The sequence below is a fragment of the Rousettus aegyptiacus genome, unplaced genomic scaffold, assembly GCF_014176215.1.
Source record: "Rousettus aegyptiacus isolate mRouAeg1 unplaced genomic scaffold, mRouAeg1.p scaffold_m13_p_5, whole genome shotgun sequence".
NCBI classification, from domain to species: domain Eukaryota; kingdom Metazoa; phylum Chordata; class Mammalia; order Chiroptera; family Pteropodidae; genus Rousettus; species Rousettus aegyptiacus.
In genome coordinates this window covers 24,009,864-24,030,690 of record NW_023416308.1, presented here as the reverse complement: position 1 = coordinate 24,030,690, position 20,827 = coordinate 24,009,864, and positions in this window count along the sequence as shown.

The window sequence follows — 20,827 nt, the reverse complement described above, 5'->3', positions numbered from 1 at the left end:
TTTTGGTGCTAGTTAGAAAAGATGTATTGCTTTAGTGCTTGTTAGCAAATCCTGTGCTCTGCAACTGCCTGTAGCCCATAGCAATTTCAGGGGTCTGTAAATCAGCCCATGCCAACGGAAACAACGCGGGTATAAAAGTGAAATTGCCCCTAAGCTCTGGGCCCAGATTTTCAGAGCACTAGCTCTTCTAGGACCGCCGGCGAAATAAAACTGAGTTCTCTTTCTCTCTGGGTTACTAAACAGCAAATATAGCTTTCATAGTTAATATATGAAAGACACTTGATGGAGGGTTTCTAAAATTTTCCTGCAAAATTACAGGGGAAAATGTATTATGGAGGCATTTCAGGTAATTAATAAAAAACATATATGATTTCTGGATTTTGTGATGTTTGAGGTATATTCCAGCTTTTTAAAGCTGTACTTTGTTGCTTATTTTCTCATTCTAAATATTCATTTTCTCACTTAATTTTGTACTTATAATTTTGTATTGTTTTCCTTAAAGAAGTCTCCTTCCATTTTATAAATTTTAGGCCTCATATGACCAGGATCACCACTTTCCCTCTTTTTTTTTTTTTACTGGTGCTGCCTTTATTTAAAATGTTTAGAGTTTGTTCTTCATAGATTTCTTGCTTTAATTTTGATTTTTACAAGATTTACTAACATATTTATCTTGAGTGCTTAGTTTTATGAAGCTGCACCATTCTCCTCACCCTAGTCTTGGTCCTGCTTGTCAGAAGTGATTAAAAAGTAACCTGAAAAACAGGTCCTTCCTGATTTCTTAAGTTAAGATTTAACTTATTGTAGTTTTGAATATTTTAAAAATGTTTTTTCATGTGCTTGTATGTGTATGGAGTATCACTGGAAAGTTATCCCAGAAACTAGTAATATAGTTTGTTTCAGGAGAGAGGAAATAGGAATGACAGGGAAGAAGAGAGGGAGACTTGATTTAGACAATATATTTTTAAATTTTTAAGAGAAATTTTATTAAGGTATTTTTTTCCTTATTACAAAAGCAATATTTGTTCACCATAGTGTTTTCATTCATCACTTCAACACATTTATCACGTACCTACTATGTGGGGACACAGCGGTCAACAAAACAGACCTAAATCCCTGCCTTCAGAGAGTTCACATTCTGATATCTGGGAGTGGGAGAGAAACAATATACAAATAAATATATAAAATATATGGCATGCCTGACAATGATACCTGCTACGGAAAATACAAAGCTTCTCAGGTAGTAGTAAGTACTCTTTAGACATGTGTGGATTGAGTCATTTTCTTTCCTCAGCTTCCCCTCTCTTTCCCAAGGTTCCCTTTCCAATGTGATTAAATGACGTCCCCAGGGCCTAAACTCTTGAGATCAACAGTAAAGACATCATGCAATGGATCCTGGAAAAGGCAAGAAAGTGCTGCAGCACTGAAGAACAAAGTCCAGAGTTCATGCAACATTTATATCTATGACGTCGGAAGACACCAACGAGTGTTTTGATGAGAGTGTTCTTCCAAATAATCACTTTGCACTCAATTGTGATCAATAGGAACTGCACTGTAACATCAGAACAGTAAACAGCCAGCTCTCGGGCACTGTCTGGGGTGAGGAGTCAGCAAGGCACTGGCTAAAGAGCATCCATAAGCCCTGTGTGCCCAGGTCTCCAAGTAGTGTCTCCTGACATACAAGTTCCTGGCTGCCTCTGGTGCAGGAATCTTTCTCCTTGTTTACTTTTTCTCTGCTCCCCAGGGGTACTTTCTGTCACCAGATCTCTGACTAGAGCCTCAACTTTGATTACATACGTGGTAAGGCAAACATCTCTTTGCAAATAAGCAGATGCCCAAAGGCCCTGAGTTAAGATGTATGAGCCCAGGCCTAAGAATGTGGGCATGTGGGTAACTTTTCAAATGGAAAAAAAAAATGTTTTAGAGCCACTTTTCCATAAGCATAAGCTTTCCATAGCATATTCAACACTGACAAATGTGAGTTAATTTATTCTAGCAATATTCCAATATCCAAACATTAATATATTAGTTTACACAAAATTAAGCCTTATATATTAATTTAAAAAATTTTTATTATTGCATTATTATGATGATTGAAATTTCTCAACAGAAATCATTTGCTATTAATCAGCATAGGATCTGCTTTAATACTACTTAATTTGTGTTTATCAAAGTTTAAATTAAGAGTTGTATTATTCCCTTTTTCCAACATATTTTCCACAAATGCCATAAAACAAATCTATGACTTGTTCTATGTAGTAGGCAGTTTCCAAAATAGTCTCCAGTGATCCCTACCTCCTGGTATTCATGCCCTTCCCAAGACCTGTGCAGTCAATAAGAGATTGTGAAAGTGATAATGTGTGACTTCCTGAGGCTAGGTCATGAAGATAGTGAGGATTCCCCTTGCCCTCCCCTCAAGCACTTCCTTTGGAAAAGCCACCTGCCGTGTCGTGAGAACACTCAAGCAGCTCTGTGGGGCAATCAGCATCAACTGGCCAGACCTGTGGGTTAACCTCCCTGGAAGTGGATGGAAGCCTTCAGATGACTGGCGTCCTGGCTCAGGCCTTCAGCGCAGCCTCATGAGAAACAGGCAGATCCACCCAACAAACCACTCCCAAATGCCTAATGCTCAGAAATTGTAAAATAAATGTTCATTGTTGCTTAAGCCACTACATTTGAGGTAATTTGTTGTGCAGAAATAGATAGCTAATGCACTGTCAGTACATAAATGTCTGTTCCTGCACAGGGAAAGTCTAGAAGGACATGCATGGAGAACGTGGAGGAGTTGGAGGGCATGGAGCAGGACCAAGGAAATTAATAAGTTTACCTGTATTGTTTCACTTCTTTCTCTGGATACACATATGTATGTTTCAATTATGTAATTAAAAAGGAATTTAAAGTCAAAACTTGGAAGCAACCAAGATGTCCTTCAATAGGTAAATGGATAAACAAATTGGTACATCCTCACTATGAGGTATATAGGAAAAACCAACTATAGGAACAGCCAGAGATTCCGGAGGAGGTAGGAATGAATAAGTGAAGCACAAGGGGTTTTTAGGGCAGTAAAACTATACTATATGATACTGTAATTGTGGAGACCAGACATATATTTTTCAAAACCCATAGAATGTGCAACATATACAAGGAACTCTAATGTAAACTATGGGCTTTATGTAATAATAATAATAATATCAATACTGCCTCAATTATAACAACTTGACCACTAATGCAAGATGTTAATAATCTGGGGGAAGTGGGTGGGACTGGGGAGGAAGGATTGTTGAAAAAGTATATGGGAGCTATACTTTACATTTAATTTTTCTATAAACTTAACATTGCTCCAAAAGTATTTAAAAATAAATTTTTAAAAAAAAATCAACAAAGACAATCATACAAACGTCTAATTAGTCAGGGAACCAAATCAGGGCCAGCTGGAACAGTAAGGTGAGAACATTGATTTGTCGCCCTTAATTCTGCAATTTTTTTTTATCAGAAAGCAGAGGCATATAAAAATTCAAAATCGTTGACTTTGAGTTGAGGAATATGCTAAAATTTAGGTAGGCCCCTTATATATAGGCTTGTATTGTTAGAACAGGCCCGAGAAACAAAATGCAGAATGAGAATGGCCTGTAATGTTCCAGGAGGATCTTTTAGAGCCAGGGTGTTAGAAAGTCTCAAAGAATGTCTACGTCCTAGGGGCGGAACTTGGAAAAATTCCCCGAAAGCGCCTTCAACGTCCAGACCTCACGGGTACTGCGGTCGCCCCAACGTCCCTCACGCGACCGCCCATGCCGACCCCATGGCCAGGCCCAGGGTGTCCTACGCAGGCGATGTGGGTCGGTCACCGTGGCGAGGGGACCTGCGTGTGCTGGCCGACCGAGACACGACTGCAGTGCGATCTCTGGGGACGTCACTCCCCGCATGAGTGGAGTCGCCACCCGGACGATCCTGCCTTCTCTGATTTCCTCTTAGAACTCTGCCTGGATCACCAAAGCTGGATCCTCTCCCATGAACGCTTTTCCCAGAGTTAGAGAAAAGCGAAACGATTCAGGTATAGCAGCACCACTGGTGCGGAAGCCACCGGGATGGATCTGGGTCCCTGGGCCAGCGAGGGCTCACCCCCGGGGGTGTCATCGTGGTCCCCACCCCACCCACCCCCCGCTGCCTCGCCGAAAGAAGATGGGGAAGCCCGCGAGGCTGTATCTGTGACGTCTACCTCGACCATCCCACTATGGTCCTCAGCTCCAAATCAGAGGACTTCTAAATATTTGGCAGAAAAAAAATTCCTGCGCCTCACACCGGACGGCGTCTGAACCCATGGCGCCCTCCCCTCATCTCTCGCAGGAGCCCCATCGCCGGAGAGGAACTCGAAAAAATCGGGTGGAAGACCCTTCGAGCGGGCCACACACAGGACGGCGTCTGGGAGCAGGGCACGCCCCCCCGCCCCCCTCCGCTAAGGTCCCGCTGGCCCCCACGGTCGGCGGGGCACCGGAGCGTGCTGGACGACCCGCCGGGCCAGTCTTCCCAGGAGAGCGGCAGTGGTCTCGCCACTATACTGTTGCCTGTCCAGTCTCTGGCGAATGGTTGATGCTCCAATGCCCCATCGGAACCAGGACGATCCCGGTAACTCTGCCGACTTCCTGGAACTCTGCGACCTGCTCCGCGGCCCGATCCTACTACCCCTTTGACGTTTTTGCGGGAGCTTCGGCGAAAAAGTACACAAGCGGCCGCCAGGCGGCGCCCGACAACCGACGCGAAGGTCAGCGGGAAGAGTCCGGATCGCGTGCGGGTGAGGGGGCACCGCGGGCAGCGCGGATCGGGTCTCGCGGCCCCTCGGCGTCCTCCCAAGACCTCCCGGCCTTACTGCCCAGCACAACGTTACCCTGGCAACGGAAGGGGGACCTCGAAAAATTTTGAAGTTCTCACACAAGGACGGCTTTCAGGAAGGAGACAGACCGCGCGCCCACGCCCCGCCCCATGCAACACCCAGCCAGAGTGCCCTGTTCGTGCTTCCCAGAGCTGCACGAGCGGTTTCTGTGTTCCTGGGCAGAAATTAGAAAGCTTTTTAGAAACTTAGAAAATTCGAAAATTCTGCCAGAGCTCAGCTGGTGTGGACTGCAAGCTGAAACCTTGAAAATACTGGTAGAGAACATGGATGAATCGTTTTAGTCTAGAATTTCAGTGTAGAGGAGGTATTTCTAAAGCATGAGACAAAAAATAAAATTAAAAAAAAAAAAAGACAGAGCTCTAAGGATATGCTTGGTAAGCGATCACAGGATGTTAAAATGAAATAGAAGCAAGGTTAAAAGACAGTAAATGTGTGGAGAATATTAGTGCAAACACATTTGGTAACATCGATTTTGGCATTACTTACAATAATAACAAAAATTGGGGTGAGAGGGAATAATAGCCATTCCTCAAGAGAAAAGTGTGTTAAATAAATTCCAGCATATCCTTACAGTGCAATACTATGAATTTATATGTGTGTTTTTTTTAAAGGTAAATGTTGGTGATGAACTGTTAAATGAAAAAAGCAAATTATAGGACTTCCCTTGGTGTTAAAAGAAAAAGTATGCATATTTATCTTTAAAACAATAACAACAACCTTTAAGGACAGACAAAAACACTAGACTAGCTCAAGCAATTTTGAAAAACAAGAATTAAGTTGCCCCTATTTCAACACTTATTATATACCTAATAAAGAACATGTGATATTGACATAGGGATAGACTCATTAATCAATGAAATAGAATAAAGACCCAAATATGGCCAACTGATCTTTGATAAAATTGCAAAAGCAATTCACAAGAGGAAAGATAACCTCTTCTTCAAACAGAAATAGGACAATTGCACATCCATAGGTGCGCATGCACACACACACACACACACACACACACACACACACACTTTTGACCTAAACCTCACACCTCATATAAACATTAACTTGAAATAAACGGCAAATTTCAAAGTAAATTGTAAACGTATAACAAACTTCAGGGGTAGGAGGGAGGAATTATAAGATAAAAGTTTGAGATCTAGGACCAGAAAAAGAGATTTTAGATTTGACACCAAAAGTATGATCCATAAAAAGAAACTGATACATTGGAAGTCATCAAAATTTAAAACCTAGTTTCTGTGAAAGACCACAGAGATCAGGAGAAAATATTTGTGGACTACTTATTTAGCCAGTATTTGGAATGTATAAAGAACCCTCAAAATTCTTCGATAACTTGATTGGGCCAGGCTCTCCCCTACCTGGCCATCCCTGGTTGGGAAAGCAGTTCTCCGGTTCCCGGGCTCTCCTACAGACTTAAAAAATTCCACAGAGTCCACAGAATAACTCTACATCCATGAGCAGCATAGGGGCACAACATTTTTTAAAGACGCTGTATTTGACCTAATACAGTTGTCATCCATTGCATGAGACGCACCACAAACACCTAAACAGCAGAGAATACAGCAAGGACAAGAGTGATGTGTTGCATGGAGGGCATGGTAGGGGGACAGTGTCAGCCACACAGCTAGAAGAAGCCTTCCTAGGGGAGATGGTATGTAAGCTGATGTTGAAGGAGAAGTGGAATTTCAGAAGAGGAGGAGGGACAGGGGAAAGGCAAGTGCTAGGTCAGTGCCTTCCTCACTCTTCCTTCTTGTCCTTACATTTTTCCTTTTTCTCACTCACCATGGTCATGGGGACTGAATCCCTGAATTCCTAGTAATTACTCTCATGGAGAACTCAGTGTCTTGCCGTGCCTGCCTCTCCAGATGACTCTTCTCTTCCTTGTGACTACTACTATCTCTTGGATGCTTCTTTCCACCCAGACAAGTCTTACACCCTAGCCCTGAATTGATCACTGACTGATGGTTGAAATCCTGCAGTGACCAGCCCTGAAGTCTGACTCAGGAAATTGAGATGTTTATTGGGCCATCGGGAGGGCATCCAAAGGAATGCAGCCAACCTTAGAAAGAAAACTTGTATAGGATTTAAGGACCAAATTAAACTTTGTCTATACAAACTTGTTCTAAGAAAATTTAGGTCATTAACAAGAATCAGCAGAACCTCTTCAGCTTCCAGAGACTATCATGTGAAATATCTTATTGCTGAATCTTGCAAAGCCACGGGATTTACAAACCAAATTTTTCAAATCTCCTCTAAATATTTAGTGGGTATAGGTTTTAGTTTTGTTTTTACCTATCACTTTATGATTTTCGGTCATATGATCAGGTTTTATTTTAGTAATCACAAAACTATCATTGGATGAATTCAGCTTCTAGTTATTATGAACTAGATAATTTGGAGCAACCTCCTACTGAAGACAACAAATAAAGCTAGAACAAATATTTAAAGGTGTTAAAGCATCAAAAAGATAATAAAATACTGAGAAATTACTGTACAAGATCCAGGAGAGACCTAACAGAGCCCCAAAGCGAAGCCAAAGCGTGAAGCAAAAACAGACAATTCAACTCATAAAAATTGGATGCTTCAATTCCACACTTTCAATAATGGATAGAACACTTAGATCAACCAAGAAATAAAAGACTTGAACAAAATTATAAACCATCTAGACCTAACACACACCTATAAAACCCTCCACCCAACAATAGCAGAATACACATTCTTCTCAAGAGCACAAGGAACAGTTACCAGAAAAGGCCATATGTTTAAAAATAAAACAAGTCTCAATGAATTTAAAGGGAATGAAATCATGCAAAGTATATCCTCCAACCACAATGGAAGGAAATTAGATAACAATAACGAAAGGAGATTTGGGAAATTTGAAAACATGTAGAAATTATACATTGTCCTGTGAACAACTGTATGCCAACAAGTTAGATAGGCTAGATGAAATGAAAAAAAATTTTTCTAGAAAGATACAAACTACTGGAACCGAGTGAAGAACAAACAAAAAACCTGAATATAACAATGAAATAAATTGAATGAGTAATCAAAAAAGTTCCCATAAAATAAACCCAGGACCAGATGGCTTCATTCATAATTTTTTATCAAATTAAAAAAAAAGCCAATTCTTCACAAACTCTCCCCAAAAACAGAAGATAAAACAGTTCCTAATTTGTTCTCTTAAGCCAGTATTACCCTAATACCAAAACCAGATAAAATATCACAAAGAAAACTATAAACTAATATCTCTTATTAATATAAATGCAAAAATTCTGAACAAAATAACCTGGCATTGTACAAAATTATTATCTTCCATCACTAAGTGAGATTTATCCCAGGAATGCAGAGTTGGTTCAACATATAAACATATCGATTAATATACTACACCACAATGACAGGATAAAGAATAAAATCACATGATCATCTCACTAAATGCAGGAAGGAAAAGCACAACAGCCAAATACAGTGGCCAAAAAATTCTCAACAAACTAGGAATGAAAGGGAACTTCCTCAACCTGATAAATGGCATCCGTGTAAAACCTACAGCTAACATCATGCTTAAGGGTAAGATTGAAAGTGTTCACCGTAAAATCAGGAATAAGACAAGGATATTTGCTCTTGCAATTTCTATTCAACATTGTAATGAAGCTTCTAGCCAGAGCAATTGGGCAAGAAAAAGAAATAAAAGGCATCCAGATTGTAGGAGTAAAACTATGTATTTGCAGATGATATGATGTTATACTTGAAAGATGCTAAAGAATCCACAAAGAAAAAATTGTTAGAATCTAATAAATGAGTTCATCAAGTCTGCAGGACACAAAAATCAATGTATTTCTATATGCTAACAATAAACAATCTGAAAATTAAATAAAAAAGAATTTTATTTACGATAGAATCATAAAGAATAAAATACTTAGAAATTTAACCACAGAAGTACAAGATTTGTATACTAAAAATTACAAAATATTGCTGAAAGAAAATGAAGAAAATTTAAATAAATAGAAATACACTTATGGATTGTAAGATTTATCATTGTTAAGCTGGCAAAATTCATAATTTATATACAGTCACTGAAATTCCTATCAAAATTCCAGCTGCCTTTTCTTTTACAACAATGGACAAGCTGATCCTAAAATTCATATGGAATGTAAGGGGCTTACAATAGCCAAAACAATCTTGAAAGTAAAGAAAAAAGTTAGAGGACTAATACCTCCCAACTTCGAAGTTTACTGCAAGCTACAGTAATCAAGATAGTGTGATGCTGGCAAAGGATAGACATACAGATCAATGGAATAGAATTGAGGGTCCAGAAATAATCCCATTAATCTGTATCAATTGATTTTAAACAAAGGTGCCAAGACCATTCAGTTGGGAAAGAGTAGTCTTCTCAAAAAATGATGCTAGGAAAATTGGATTTCCACATGGAAAAGAATAAAGTTGGACTCTTAACTCAAAAATAACTCAAAAATAACTCAAAAATGGATCAAATACCTACATGTTAGACCTAAAACTATAAAACTATTAGAAGAAAACATAGGTATAAATCTTCATAATCTTAAATTAGACAATGATTTCTGAGATACAATGTTGATAGCACAAGCAATAAAAATAAAAAATAAATAAATTGGACTTCATCAAGATTAATAGAACTCTGTGTTACAAAGAACACTACCAAGTACGTGAAAAGATAAATCATGTAATGAAGATAACGTTTACAAATATAAATGTGATAAGGGTTAAGCATCCAGAATATATAAAGAACATTACAACTCAAAAATAAAAAGTCAAATAACCCAATTTTTAAATGGGCAAAATATCTCAATAGCATTTATCCAAAGGAGATATATAAATGGCCAGCCAATAAGCACATGAAAAGATGCCTAACATCATTTGTCATTAGGAAACTGCAAATCGAAACTACAATGAGATACCACTTCACACTACTAGAATGGCTATACTAAGAAACAATGGAAAATAACAAATGTTATGAGGATGTGAGAAATTAGAATCTCCCATCATTACTGAAAGAAACGTAAATTGGTACAGCCACTATGGAAAACAGTTAAACATAGAGCTACCATATAACTCTGCAATTTTACTCCTAGCAAAGAGAAATGAAGATATGTACTCAAATACTTGTCTATAAATGTTCATAGCAGTATTACTCATAAAAGACAAAAACGGAAACAACCTAAATGTCCATTAACCAATGAATGAATCAACAAAATAAAGTATATCTAAACAATAGATGTTATTTGGCAAAAAAAAAAAAAGAAAAGAAAAAAGAAATACAGTACTGATACATGCTGCAATGTGGATAAACCTTGAAAATGTGATGGTAAATCTAAGAAACCACATACTGTATGATTCCATTTATATAAAATGTCCAGAATAGGCAAATCCATAGAAGCAGAAAACACATTATTGGTTACCAGGGACTGGAGTATGTGTGTGGGGTGGGGAGTGTTTGGGAATTGGGAGTGGCGGCTAGTGGGTACAGAGTTTTATTTTGGGAAAATTAAAATATTCCATAATTAAATACTGGTGATGACTGCACATCTTTGTGAATATACTAAACCATTGACTTGTACACTTTAAAATAGTCGATGTTAATATTCGAATTACATCTCAATTTTTTTAAAAGAGTTAGTTTAGTTATTCTCTAAACTAGCATAGGGAACATGGTAATATATTTAATTGATCCAAAATAAGCAAACAAGGATCAAAAAAGGAGCTGAGACTAGCAGGACAAATAATAAACACATAATTGAGATAGTAAAACTTTATCTAAAAATATTAATAAATACATTAAATAAAAATGGTCTAAATACTTCCATGAAAAGGAAGATTTTCAGGTTGCATTAAAAACATTATTGATCTTGATATATGTATATGATGTTTACAAAAAAAAAACACATTTAAAACTAAAAAATTTAAAGTAAAAAGGTAGACAATATATACTGTCCAAATACTAACCAAGCAAAAGCTGGTATAGCCATGTTAATGTCAAAAGCAAAAAGCATGTTAAAAAAAAATTGTCCCGTAATGACAGCAGACTGAGTTCCACTGAAAGATAAAACAATTCCAAATTTGTGTGCATCTAATTACTTATCCTCAAAATACGTAAATAAATTCGGCGGCTCTGTTACAGAAAATAGACAAGGTCCAAAACATAAAGGGAAATATGGGCACAACTCAGCAACTAATGAAACCTGTTATTCCTTCAATGAGGATGAGCGACTTCACAGTCACGTAACTGGTTTTGAGTTGTTTTATTTTTGCAAGTTCTGGAGTGTGGTAGCAGATTCTATATTGAATCCCAATATTCACACCCTTGTGTAATTCCCTCCCCTTTAGAGTGGGCTGGCCCTAGTTACTTGTTTCTAACAAGCAGAACACAGCAAAAGTAGTGGGCCGTCACTTCTGAAATCAGGCTATGAAAGAATGCAACTTCTCTCTTGCACACACTTGTTTTCTTTTTGCCTCTTTTTGCTTGCTCACATTGGAAAGGCAGCTTCCATGTTGTGAGGGGCCCTTAGAAAGGTTCGTAAGTCAAGGAACTGAGGGCAATCTGCCCCCAACAGCCCATGAGAAGCTGACGCCTCAGTCAAAAACCAACAACAAGCCAGGAGCTAATCTTGCCAGTGCCTACATGAGTGAGCTGAGAGAATCCTTTCCCCAGCTGAGCCCTGAGAAGACTGCAGCCTGGTCACCAGCTTAACTTCAGTCTGGAAGAGACCCTTAGCCAGAGATTCCAGCTAAGACACATCTAGATTTTTTGTCCCAGAAGTATGTGTTAGATAGTAAATGCTGATATTTTTAAGCCACTGAGTTTTGAAGTTTTTATGCAACAGTAGATAACTACTACACCTTGGATGTTCTCATAGCTCACTTTGGTATTTGATAAGTAGAAAGAGATGATAGATTGACCAATAGATAAATAAATAGACAGACAGACAAAGATAGGGTCTTGGAACAAATTTTTATCTTAACATCCTGTTACAGACATGCTCTGCATTTAAACTCCCCTTTATAAGGGATTCAATAAAGCAATGATTTTATGCCTACACAGTGGAATTCTGTGCTGCTCTCAAAAAGAGTTTGATGATGATGATGATGATGATGATGATGATGATGATGGTGATGAACATTTACTATGCTCCTAGATGAGAATTATTATCATTGGCTTCATTTTTCACATGAAGACAGAGAAAGATGATATAATTTTCCTAAGGTCGCTCCCCTGTAAGTGTTGGAGCAGGGATTTGATAGGTGCTAAATCCCGACTCTCATCTCATAGTACTGAGCTGCTAAATAAAAGTTTCTTCCTTTCTCTTCTTCTCTTACAGCTTCACCTCTTCCTGCTCTGCTCCTTCTCATACTGGATCTTTCCTTTATCTTCTCCTATCCCAGCCCATGCAGCTCCTTGAATCTTTGTCAATATAAACAAATGCTTCTGTGTCCTCAGTCTGTTTGCAGAGTTAAGTCTCTGACTTGGTTCTGCCTTGAGGACATCACAGCTTCTTCCATTCTTCAAGCCTTGCACTCCTGGGATACAGGTGAAGTTGGGAATAGGCGCCTGCTGGCTCCCCGCTACTACATCCAGGCCCTTGTCTTCTGAGGTAGGAAGGGTACTCAGATGTTAGGTAGCCATGGAAATTGTCCCGCATACATATCCTGGTCTGAGCAAATGACAGTGATGACATCTGTGAAAGTGCCTAGTTCATTTTCTAGCACAAAACAGGCATCAGGACAATGGGGCTTAGGAGGTACATGTAGATTTTAAAAGCACCTTAGGAGACAGATAAAGATTTCTTCAGGAAGAAAAAAAAAAAACCCACTAACCCAAAAGGAAATGATTGATACATTGGATGATAGTAAAATTAAGTTTTTCTTTTCAACAATAAGTTTTCAAAAAGATAAGTCACCGATGGGGAAATATATTTGTAACATACATAACAAGCAAGGGACTCATGACTAAATATATAAAAAATTCTACAAATTAATAGAAAAATGAGCAAAAGAAATGAAAGAAAAAGAAAAAAGGAGGAAGGAAGGACATCCAAATGATCAAAAATCAAATAAAAATATGCTTAACTTCATAAGCCATCAGACAAATTTAAACTGCAATGAGAAAACAATACACGCCTACCAGAATGGCTAAAAGAATTTTTTAAATGTTAATACCAAGTATTGACAAGAATGTGGAGTAACTGAAACTCTTCTACACTGCTGGTGAGAATATAAAAAAGCACAGCCACTTCTGAACACTCTGGTAAAGGTGACCATAGTCTTGATCCCAAAATTTCATGCCTACACATAGACCCAAAAGATATTTGTACAATGTGTCCTGGAATGTTTATAGTAGCACTATTCACGATAACCAAAATGTCCATCGACAGGAGAATGGATAAATACTTTGTAGTATATTTACACAATGAACTTCTAATCATAGTTGATAAAATGTATAACAGACTTTAACCTGGACTCTGTCCTAGGTGAGAGCCCTACAGGAAGAATTCTATTTACAACAGAGCTCTATGGTTGTGACAGCCCCTCCTCTGATCTTCCTCTTTCCATCTATAAAGTACAGTTGACCTTGAACAACACCGGTTTGAACTGTAAGGGTCCACTTACAGGTGATTCTTTTCAGTTAACCCACGCAGTTCAAACCCATGTTGCTCAAGAGTCAACTGTGGATCGATTGGGAATCCACATATGCAGAGGGCAACTGTAGTTATGTGGGATTACCTTTGACTATGGCAATGGTGAATACCCCTAACCCCTTCACTGATCAAGGGTTAACGGTGTTTCCTCCATCTTTGTCTGAGTCAGTGTGTGCACATGGCTTGTTATGTATGCATGTACAGGATTGGAATCCTTTCCTTTTCAGAAATAAATTTTTTTAGGCAATGGAATACCTAGTCGATTCTGTTTTACAGTAGATATAGTGAAAAGGGATTAACGATTGCATTCGCAGTTGATGAATCTCACCAACATAATGTTGAGTGAAAGAAGCCTGATACAAAAGAGTGCATTTCCATTATATGAATTCCAAAACCAGGCAAAAGGAACCTATGGCATTAGAAGTCAGGACAGTTATTATCTTAGTACTTGGGGAGAGGGCGGCTTTGGTAATATTCTATTTGGAAATCCCTTCCACACCCTTCCCCATTGCCCCTCTCAGTCCCATCTAGGCATTCACCTGAGAGGCTGGCCCACATATTCCTTTCCCAGCAGTGGCTGGACTCCCAAACAGGCTGCAACAGGACCCAACTGTGGGCCCCACCTTGCTGCCCGAGTGCCAGCCCAGATATTTATAGCATCCCCTACGGCTGCATGGCTTCTCCAGGGAGAGACCAGCCTGAGTTAAGATGCAGAAGGCAGTCCCTACAACTACACATTTTGAGTTATAACTGTCATGTTTCTGTTTTGCTTATTACTTGCTCCCGGTTGCTTCCTATCTTCCAGAAATTTATGATTAACTCTAGTCTATTGACCTCCACCAACTCCTTTCCATCCCCTATAAACTCTTCCTTCCAGTCTCAGATACACGACTGGAATAATCACAATTGTTGATTATGACATATTTTCATCATTGATCCCATACATGGCCATTTATTTATTTGAATGATGTAATATCCACAACCCTCCCCCCAGGAATCACTCATTCTACAAGGAAGTTTAAATCATGACAATAATTTGCATCTACCTCTCCCTGATTGTGGAGAGCTAGTCAGGGCGAGACTTCAAAGAGGGACCCAGACCTGGAGCTCCAGGTGACCAGGTTCTTGTTTTATGCTGCAGGAAAGAATTCAAGGATATGACAAACAGCAAGCAGGAAAGCACAAGTTTTATCTAAGCGAAAGCACACACTTAAGAGAAAAGTGTGGGCAAATTTGGAGAGAGTTTTGCCTGGAGCTGAATTACTGACTTTTGTTTTCTTGTGGGGTGGGGGTGGGAGGGGAGGTGCTGGATACATGGTAATTGCAATGCAGATATTATGATACTGTGATTAGCCAAAGCTGAACAAAGGACAAGGGAAAGACTCCAGAGCCTTACTCTGGAGGGGAGGGGCTGTTCCAAGGCTGTCCATTCTGCCTCCAGGACCTGGTTTGTTGCTCAAGCCACCTGGAGGGGAGGAGGCAGCCCAAGGATAGCTCTCTTGTCTCCTGGCCTTGGCTTGTTTCTAACAGAGTCCTAACTGGGAGAGGGCTGAGTAAGGGATAAAGGAAAAATTAAGGAGCCCATCCTGGAGGGGAGGAGGAATGTCCCAAGGCTAACTATCCTGCCTCGCCTCCTCTCATCCCTTTTTCTCTTTCCCAAATTCATGTTTACCTTCCCCTTGTTTGCTTTTTGTATAGTTTTATCTTATCTATGTGTATTTCTTAAAAATACACGTTTTTTAGTTTTTTTATTTGTCTTTATTTTGAAATAATTATAGATTCAGAGGAATGTGGAAAGCATAGTACAGAGAGAGCCCACGTGACATCTTACACTTCCAATGGTTACATTTTACATAACAGTACAATGTCAAAAGCAGGAGATTGACATTGGCGCAACCCCTAGACCTCATTCAGATTTCTGCAGTTTTACCTGTCCATGCAAGCCTGAGTGTGCCTGTGTGTACACAATGTGTGTTTAGTTCTGTGCATTTTTATCACATGTATAGGTCCATATACTTACCGCCACAGTTAAGGTACAGAACATGTAGACCATCACGAAGATCTCTCATGTTGTCCTTTTAGAAGCATACCTACCTCTCTTTGACCCTCCTCTCACTCCAATCCTTAATCCCTGGCAACTGCTAATCTGTGTTCCATGTCTGTAGTTTTGTTATTTCCAAAATGTTATATAATCGAATCATGTATGTAATCTTTTGGTACTAGCTTTTTTCAATTAATATAATTCCCTTGAAATTCATCCAAGTTATTGGGCATATCAATAATTCATTCCTTATTATTATTGAGTATTATTCCATGATTTGTTCAATCACTCACCCATTGAAGACACTTGGGTTATTTCTGGCTTGGGGCTATTATTATAAACTTTCTATTAACATTGGTGTATAGATTTCTGTGTGAACATAAATTCATTTCCCAAGATAAATGCCCAAGAATGAAATTACTGAATTTTACAGTAATCATATGCTTATTTTTATATAAAACTAGCAAACAATTTTCTAGAGTGTTTGAGACGTTACCCATTACCACCAGCAATGTATCAGAAATTATTTCTCAGCATCCTTGCTAGAATTTGTATTATCACTATTTTTATTTTAACTGTTCTAACAGCTGTGTGGTAATACTGTGATTTTAATTTGTATTTTCCTAGTGGCTAATGATGTTAAATATCTTTTCATTAGCTCCTTTGCCATCTGTATATCCTCTTCAGTGAAATATCTGCTCCTATCTTTTCTTGTTTTCTAATTGGATTGTATGTTTTCTCATTGTTGAATTTTAAAGTTGTATTCTGGATTCAAAGCCTTAATCAGTAATCTATTGTCAAAATCTATCTTAATGTCAAAACTACGGTCTAGATGGCCATAGCTTTAGAATAATTCCTGAAATTACGTAATGATAGTCCTTCAATTTTGTTCTTTTTCCGAGTTATTTTGTCTATTGTAGGTCCTTTGCAGCTCTACAGAAATTTTAGAATCAGTTTGTCAATTTACACACACACACACACACACACACACACACACACACCCTACTAGGATTTTGATTGAGATTGTATTGAATTTATATAAAATCTGTTTTAGATTATGATATCTTGATAATGTTGAGTCTTCTGATCCATGAACAAGATCTATCTCCCCATTTATTTAGGTCTTCTTTAATTTATCATAGTAATGTTTATAGTTTTCAGTATTGAAGTCTTTTATATTTTTTGACAGATTTACTCCAAGTATTTTATATTTCTATGCTATTGTAAATGTTGATTTTAAAATTTCAATTTCTAACTTTTCATTGTTAATACATGGAAATACAGTTGAATTTTGTACATTGCTTTGTATCCTTCAACCTTGAAAAACTCACTTATTATTTCTAATAGCTTGTTAGTAGAGCACATCAAATTTTCTATACAGATGATCATATAATTTGAGAAAAGTTGACTTTTTTATTTTCAATCCAGATATATTTTATCTTGCCTGACTGCACAGTCCACTACAATGTTGAATGGAGGTGGTGAGAATAGATACCCCTTATTTGTTTCTAGTGTTAGGGGAACGTGTTCCATCCTTCTCAGTTAAGTACGATGCTAGCTGTAGGGTTTTGGCAGATGCCCTTTAGAAGACTGAGGAAGTTTCCTTTATTTCTAGTTTGCCTGAGTTTTTATCAGAAATGGATGTTGGATTTTGTTAAATGCTTCATTTGTACAGAGATGACCTTATAATTTTTATTTTTTAATTTTTTATGTGATGGATTATACCGGTTGATTTTAAAATGTGAAATTGACTCTGTATTCCTAGGACAAATTCTACTTGATTTATTTCTTGAAGTGTAAAAGAGGTAACTAATTTGAGACCTTTTTTTCCTAATATAGATATTTCATGCTCTCAATTTCCCTCTAAGTATTGCTTTAGTGGCAGCCCATGAATGCTGTTTTTTATTTTCATTCACTTCAAAATACTTTCTCATTTCTCTTTATTTTTTAATTTAATTTTTATTTCTCAATTAAAGTTGATGTTTAATATTATTTTGTATTAGTTTCAGGTGTATGATATAGTGGTTAGGCATTTATATAATTTACAAAGTGGACCTGCTCTTGGTTTCATTCATGGCCGAGGTCTCAGGGAATCACAGAGGTAAAAGCAATCAGATCTTACCAAGGCAATGCAGAATCAAATTTGGCCACATGGAGGGGAGGGCTCGACACAAGGAAGATGGTAGGCGGCACAAGAGGAGGACTCAACAAAGAGACAATGGCGGCTGTCCCTCTAGCCCTCTCCCTGAAGCCACACAACTAACTCAGTCTTTCCCTATATGTCTCTGGCACCTCTCTAACTGCTGTCCTTCTGCCAGAGTCCAGAGTGAGCGCCTGTGAACAAGTGAGTCTGCGCATAAGCCCTTTAAGAAGACATCTGTGTTTCCAGTTGCCTTTCGTTTCGCCCAGATATTTGGAATTCCCACTGATTTTCACAATCGGATTTCATAGGGACTCCTCTTTCCAGCCCTGGAATTCTAGTCTAGAGAGCCCCGGTGTGGGGCTGGGGCCCCTCACTCCTCTGAGAACTCTGCAGCCAAGATATCCCTTTTGATCCTCAACCACCACATGTGGGTATGGGACCACCTCGTTTCACCCCATCTCCACCCCTCCTACCAGTTTCCAGTCTTGATGTGGCCTCTTATTTATATCCTTAGTTATAGGACTTCTGTTCAGCTGATCTTTGGATGGTTCCCCAGGTTAACTGTTCAATAATTTAGTTGCATTTTTAATCTGATTGTGGGAGGAGGCATGCATAGTATTTACCTACTCTGCCATCTTGACAAGAACTCTCTTTAATTTCCCTTTAGATTTCTTTGACATACAGGTTATTCAGAAGTGAGTCCTTTAGTTTCCAAATATTTAAGAATTTTTAAAGATTTTTCTGTTATTATTTTTCGCTTAATTCCATTGTGGCCAAAAACATACTTTGTAAAAAACTTTTAATTTTATTGAGATTTTTTTTGATGGGTCATAATGTATGTATCTTCATTAATGTTCCATGTGCACTTGAAAAAAATTTGTATTCTGCTGTGGTAGGGTGGGATGTTCTATAAATATCAATTAGGGTAAGTTGGTTGATAGTGTTGCTCAAGGCTACTATAGTCATGCTGATTTTCTGCTATTCTATAGACTATTGAGAGAGGAGTATTAAAGTTTCCAATAATTGTGAATTTGTATATTTCTCCTTATAGTTCTATCAGTTTTTGCCTCTCATATTTTGGCATTCTGTTGTTAGGCGAATACACATTAAGGGTTTTCATATCTTTTTAGAAATGGTCCCTTTATCAGTATGTGATGACTCTCTTTATCTTTGATAACTTTGTTTGCTATGAAGTCTGCTTTTTGTGAAATTTATATGCCTACTCCTGCTTCCTTTTGATTAGTGTTAGCATGGTATATCTTTATCTTTCTATATACTTTTAATCTATATGTGTCTTTATATCTAAAGTGTGTTTCTTATAGACAACATATAGTTGGGTCTTCTTTTTTGACCCACTATGACATTATCTTTTAATTGGTGTACTTAGGTCATTGATGTTTAAAGTGATTATATATAGTTGGATTAATATCGCCAATATTGTTATTGTTTTCTATTTGTTGCCCTTGTCCTTTGTTCCTACTTTTTCTTCCCATTTTTCCTGTGTTTGTGAATTTTGTCAGCTTTATCAAGGCATAATTGACAGTAAAATTGTAAGATACTTAAAGTATACAACACGATTTGGTATATGTATACATTGTGAAAAAATTCCTTCCATCAAGTTAATTAACACGTCCATCACCTCACATATTTACTTTTCTTTCTTTCTTTCTTTCTTTCTTTCTTTCTTTCTTTCTTTCTTTCTTTCTTTCTTTTTCTTTCTTCCTTTCTTTCTTTCTTTCTTTTTGGAGGACATTTCTATTCTACCCTCAGCAAATTTTAGTTATACAATACCATGTTATCAACTATAATCACCATTTTACACATTAGATCCTCAGACCTTATTCATCTTATAACTGAAAGTTTATACCTTCCACTAACCTCTCCCTATTTCTTCCACCCCCCAGCAACAATTTTCTACTGTTTCCATGAGTTCAACTTCCTTTCCTTTTTTTTTTTTTAGATTTCACATATAATAATACTATGCAGTATTTGTTTTTCTTCATCTCGCTTATTTTGCTTAGCATAATGCTCTCCATGTTTATCCATGTTGTTATTACAAATAATAGGATTTCATCTGTTTTGAAGGCTGAATAATAGTCGTGTGTGTGTGTGTGTGTGTGTGTGTGTGTGTGTGTGTGTGTACATATCAATCACATACTTTGGCTATTGTGAATAATGTTGCGATGAACATGGGAGTAGATGTCTCTTTGAGATACTGGTTTCATTACCTTCAGGTATATACCTAGAAGTGGGATTGCTGGATTATATGGTAGTTTTGTTTTTAACTTCTTGGGGAACTTGCATACTGCTTTCCATAGTGACCGTACCAGTTTACATTCCCACCAACAATGTACAAGGATTCTCTTCTCTCCACATTCTCACCAGTATTTATTATCTCCTGTCATTTTGTGTATGTGTGGTTTTAATTGAGCAATTTGTATGATTCCATTTTCTCTTTTTTCTTAGCATATCAGGTGTTTTTTTTTTTTTTGCCTTTTTTAGTAGTTGCCTTAGAGTTTGCAATATATATTTATAACTAATAAAACCCCACTTTAAAAACCACTGTGCTGCTTCACAGGTAGTGTAAATACCTAACAGGTACAAAATAACTCTAATTCCTCCCTCCTGTCCATTGTGTCATTGCTTTCATTCACTGCACTCGTATACCAGCATACATAAGAAAGTGTGGGGGCCCCAGTGAGGAGGGTCTAACTCTCAGACTTGTCCACACTGAACCTCCAGCAATTTGTTCATTACAGTTTGCTTTCCTTCCCAGCACCAGTTCCCTGGGAGGTTTCTGCTCCCAGCTTCTGCTCCAGTAAGCTATGAGTCTCTGTATCTGCCTGCATCTCCGATCTGAGGTGGGCAGTGGTTTGTCCTGTGACCTCACTTCTTACATATCTGAGAACTGTCGATTTTCCAATTTGTTCAGATTTTCACTTGGGAGGGTGGAGTGGCGACTCTAAGCTCCTTACATGTGGGAAACCAGAGTCACTTTCTTATTAGATTTTGACCATTAGTTTTTCCTATAACATTATTTTCAAATTGAGATAATATAGTCTTATGTTTCATTAATATTTTAA